Raw genomic sequence first — 6,146 nt, 5'->3', positions numbered from 1 at the left:
GCTGTTAATTTAGAATGTATATCGTTTATATTTCGGTCACTGTGAAAATCGGGGCGATCTAAGCTTGCTTATGGACTTCTCGTTTTTTAGATCCTTCACCTTATAGATAGATCTAATAAAATTTTAATCTTTTGTTCCAATCAATTTAATCGTATTAAATCAATTTAAAAGATTAAACTTAGGTTGCTAATCCCATTAGAACCTTGAACTTAGGTCTATATCAATCCAATTTTAAAACCCTTTTAAAACATAAAGTCACCCTAAGTCTGCATGTAACTCTTTGGTCTCGATTTTAGTTCTAATTTCCATTATAATGCTTATAACCGAAAACAATTAAAACCATCCACAATGCAAAGAAAACACATTCAAGGCATTCGTAATGCTTATAAACAAACCTAAGTGTCATGCTCCATGCATTGTTCATTCATTACTAGTTTAATATAACACTTATACAACCAAGCAATTGTTGGCATTTGTGTCCTAATTCTCCCAGAGTCTCATTGTTTTGTAAAGATACACATTGTTCAATGAATAAAATAAATGTTATTTAATTCTGGCATTTACTCATATCTAATAAACAAAGCTCCTCGGTTATCTTATGTGAACTTAAGCATGTATATGTGATATACAAGTGGATCATGCCTTAAGTGATAACCTAAATAGGTCTATAGTATAAGGATTAAGGTGGGATACCTGATTCTAGTGACACTACGAATACGGCCCGCTTTGTAGAGGTTTGCAAGTGTTGTAAACTACTATAGATGGTAGATCCTGACCATTCATGTGGAAACGTGGAGTGGGGGTATCCTATATAAAGAGTTTGTATAAGACCTGGACCACGAGATAACTAGACTCTGTATATAACGCCGTTGATACTAGAGACTTACATCTCACCTAAACGACCATAGGTGACACAACCTCAATCCTGAGTGTTTTGGGAACTCCTGTCTTTGAGGGTGGTCCTTTGATTAGTATGAGTGAGAGTGGCCAGATTGCCAACTCAACATACCTACCTTTTTGGGGACTTGTCTGATTTGGGAGCTGGGAACTCAATCCACAAGATGAAATTCACTCCTTTCTCGAAGCAGGGATAAGTAGAGAGATTGCTCCCTTAAGGGTTGATTCTGGGTCTTGAACATAGTGGCCACAGCTTCTCTTTGGAAGAGAAGACTCAGTCATAGTAGGACTATGACTTATGTTCATTAGAGGGATCGGTGGTACTTAAGGAGACAGATGTAACTATAAGGGCATAACAGTTATTGGCCCATCTGTACTTACGAGTGATCTATGAAGGGTTGTCACACTGCTGATTGGTTAAGATGGATACATAATATATATGTGGTAAGGAAAGTTCAGCTGTCGGTCTTTAGTGGAGTGCCTGGCAGTTAATGGATGGTGGATCTCGTGACTAAAGAGTTTAATCAGTTATTCACACACTGTTGGAGCTTCGAGCTACAGGTCTGTGAGGTCCCCTTGGTAGCTCAATGGATTAAGTTGAGGATCAGTTCTTCGTGTTGATTTGAAATGTTCAAATTGACAAGAGGTATTTTGATTATATATGATATAATCGGTATGATGTATGAGATACATCTAGTAGAGGATTGATGTAAATGAGATTTACATTAAGTACCATGGAATAGAAAAAGAACTATGGTTTATATGTTTCATGAGATGAAATATTAAGACTATGGGTTATAAATATAGTATGATAAGTTGGTTATCATTTATGTTTATAATAATATTAATTATTGGATAACTAATTCTTTTTCTTTTAAATAACCAAAGTAATGGGTGGTTATTGATTCATGGTACACGTGAGTTTAAAATCAAAATGGTTTTCCTATTTTGAAAGAAGTTTTTTTCAAACGTTAGAAAAAGATTTTGAGTTTTCTCTCCACGCAAAAGAAATTTATGAAGTCGTCAAGTCAATTCGGATTTACTAAACGACGGCTGGGCGAGCTAAACGATCGTGCGGGTGCGAGCTAAACAATCGTGCAGGTGCGAGCTAAACGATCGTGCAGTATTTACTAAACGATTGCATAGTTTTGCTAGACGATTGCTGGCCCAAGGTAAACAATCGTGTAGAGTCTGTAGGCGATAGATGGAGCTAAACGATTGCATAGCTTTTGCTAAACAATCACTTAGCTTTATCTAAACGATTGGGCATCGACCTATATGATAGGTCTCCGCCATTTCCCACTTGCCCAGTCGTGTACGCGATCGTTATTTCCTTCTTCGTCTGCCTCATACCAAGTTCGAACAGAGCCCACCCTCTGGATTCTCACATCGAGAATACCAAGGTCGCCTTATTGGTGGTGTCAGACTCAAATCGACACCATCAAGGTTTTGTGGAGGTCGTTTGTGGTGCTGTGGAGGCCGTTCGTGTTACGGAAGAGTTTGTGGTCGAGGAGATTGGTGAGAATGAGCGTGAAGTATCTGTGCGGTGTTGTGGTCGTGTAGATCGGGCGTTCGAGGCTGCTGTCGTTCGAGAATTCGTGTGCAACAGAGCATAGAGATGCTTCTGCCATTGTGCATAGAGTTTAATCTCTTTATGCATTTGTATTGTTCATGTTGTAATTTCTGCATCTAAATTGTATAATTGTTTGTTTTGAAGTCGACTGTAAATGTTATGTTCATTTATGATTGTAATTTGGAATAGTCTTGTTCTACTGCTCATGGAAATCTCATAATCCGATTTTCTTTAGCAATGAACCAAGCAAACATGCTTCTATTCACCCTTATACTATAACGCTTGTAATATAAAGATGATGCATGAATATGCTTACTGCATGCATAAATATAACTCTTATATTTCATGATGCATGCGCATGCTTTCTTGTAATTTCATCATGCCAAAAACTATATTATAACACTTATAATATATGATGCATGAATAATTGCATAACCTAAGATGAGTTTTAAATCTATATATCATACACTATGACATATAAACAACATATATCTCATGTATATTAAGTAAAAGTTGATGAACCGGGATAATTAGCCTCAAAATCCTCAAAAAACAAAGCTAACTATTACAAATAGCAAAGAGTCACCGGTTCAAACAGGTGAACTAGGTCTTTAACCATTTGGTCGAAGTCTGTGTCTCCTTGATCGTGTACCAAAACCTTGTGATCGCTTACATGAGAGAGTAAACACTTTACTCAATCATTTACCAACACTTCCTGAGCTAAACGATCGTTCAACAACGATCGTATACCTTTACTATGCGATGAAGCATGAGGTACACGATCGTGCAGCGCACAACGTGCAACGCAAGCCTTAAGCAATCATCTAAGCGACAATAATGCAAGGAAACACAATCATCTAAACGATCACTGAGCAACCGTGAGGTATCACATACTAGGTGATCGTGTAGTCAGTGACTATGCGATGAAGCATGCTAACTACATGATCGTCTAATGTGCGCACCTTTTATTAAACGATGAGCATCAAATGCTCTATGCGATCGTTTACCTCCAACGTCTACATGATCGAGCAACCAACACTACGTGATAGACCAAATATTTTACCCCTTGTTTAGCATTAGCTAAACGATCGTTTATTAAATGCTACACGATCGCGCAGAACGTTTCTACACGATCGTTTAGCTAAATCTCAACGATCGTTTACCTTAGGCTACACAATACAACCAACCTTGGTCTTCTTCCTCGCTGAGAATCGCATCTCCATGCTTCAAAACTTCATCACGAATGACTAAACAAACTCGATTGCTTGTTAATTATGCCAAAAAACGCAAGGACCCTTACAAATTAACACTTTGTAATCAAAAGAAAACTTTAAACAGAGGCAATTAACCCATAAACATTCATCAATATCCATCCACAAACGCATTTAACACTTAAATGCAATGTACAAACCTTAAAACCCACCACGACTGTAAAAGAAGTTCAAAACAGAAGTGAAATTTGGAATATTAGAAAAACCTGCCTCTGATACCAATTGAAAGAAATTGAGCATGAGGATTTCCATGAGCAGCGGAAGGATCGTTCCAAATTTCATTCGAAATTAAACATAAACAATTACAGTACAAGAATAGAAACTAATAGGTCATGCACAACTAGAAATTACAGCATGCTGAGATAGAAATCAAGGGATAGAGTATGCGTACTTTTGAAGAACCATTATTCAAACTCCCTCGATCAGTCTCCAATTGTTCAAGAACAGCAACGCTTAAACACAACGACCGGTACAATAGCACAATCAACAACAAACACCACATGAAAAACACGAACAGCTAAAAGCTCCTCGAACACAATCGAGTTGACTGAGAACACCACCATAATGGTTACCTTGGTATTCTCAGTGTGAAAATCCAGGAGTTGTGGGCTCTGTATGAACTTGGCTTGAGGAAGAGACTGGAGAACAACAATCGTGTAAACGATCGATCAAGTGGGAGATAGGATGTTGGCTATCGTATAGACGATATGCTCGATCATGTAGAAGATGGCAGCCTATCGTATAGACAAAGCCACGCGATCATTTAGCTACAACCAACTAAATGACTATCGTATAGTCAATGTGTATGATCGTTTAGTCTCTCTATAGCTATCGCTCAATGAAACATTTTCACTTAATAGCCTTTCACCATGAGTTCTATTCGAATCAAATAACCCTTAATTTTAGGAAAACAATTTCCTTTTATCTCATGGTTACCTTAAAACCACCAATAACCTCCCACTCAATTAGTTATTAGAGAAAAAGATTTAATTATCAAATAATTAATATATTATAAATAAATATGATAATAAACTTACCATATTGTATTTATAACCTATAGTTTTAATATTTCATCTCATGAAACATATAAATCATAGTTCTTTTTCTATTTTATGGTACTTAATGTAAATCATATTTACATTAATCCTCCACTTGATGTATCTTATACATCATACCAATTATATCTTATATAATTGAATTTTCTCTTGTCAATTTAAACACTTCAAACTAACACCAAGAACTGATTCTCAACTTGAATCCATTGAGCTATCAAGGGGACCTTATGCATCTATAGCTTGAAGCTCCAACAGTACGTGAATAATTGACTAAACTCTTTAGTCACGGGATCCGCCATCCGTTAACTATCGGACACTCCACTAAAGATCGACAGATACACTCTCCTCACTACAGATATATTTTTGTGTCCATATCAACCAATCGACAGTGTGATAACCCTTCACAGATCGCTTGTAAGTACAGCTGGGCCAATTTACCGTTTTTGCCCCTATAGTTACATCTAACTCCTTAAGTACCACTGATTCCTCTACTGAACATAAGTCATAGTCCTACTGTTGAAATGCCTTGAATCTGTTTGTTGGCGCTTCGAACAACCAAGTACGGGGGTTTAGAGTAGTGTGCTATATAAACTATTCAGAATTCATATTCAGCATATTTTTGCAGTTTTTACGATTATGACCCTAGGGTTTAGAGTAGTCTATATAAACTCTCTAACCCTAGAGGCGTCATTTTGATGTAATTTCTGAAAACATTCTCTTAAATAATATTGTTCTCCCTCTTCCCGTGGACGTAGCTAACACACTGTTAGTGAACCACGTATATCTGTGTATCGATCTTCTTTATCTCTACGTTCATTTTTTCTGTTCTTTAATTGTCGATTTCGCAATAAACTGGTATCAGAGCCTTGTTAGGGTTTCTTCGAAATTTCTTATTTGTTTGACAATTGAAGATGTCTGGCATGAACGTAAAGATCGAAAAATTTACCGAGAGGAACAGTTTTGGTTTATGGCAGATCAAGATGCGATCCCTGCTAAAGCAACAGGGGTTGTGGGCGCCGCTGACAGGTAAGTCAAAGAAGGCTATTGTGGATGACGAAGAGTGGCAGACTCTTGAGGAGAAGGCTCATTCGACGATCATGCTATGTTTGGCTGATGACATCATCATCGAGGTCATAGATGAAGAAACTGCCGTTGGTCTTTGGTTGAAGTTGGAAAGTCTTTACAAGACGAAATCTTTAACCAAGAAGTTGGTTTTGAAGAAACGTCTGTATCATCTACATATGCAGAAAGGTACGTCTCTACGAGACCATCTTGATCAATTAAATAAAATTTTATTAGATCTGTGTAACGTAGATGTTAAGGTTGATGATGAGGATGCTACACTAATTT

Source organism: Benincasa hispida, chromosome 9, assembly GCF_027475165.1.
Source record: "Benincasa hispida cultivar pf3 chromosome 9, pf3_genome.v1.1, whole genome shotgun sequence".
Classification (NCBI taxonomy): Eukaryota; Viridiplantae; Streptophyta; class Magnoliopsida; order Cucurbitales; family Cucurbitaceae; genus Benincasa; species Benincasa hispida.
Note: the sequence above shows the minus strand (reverse complement) of the source record.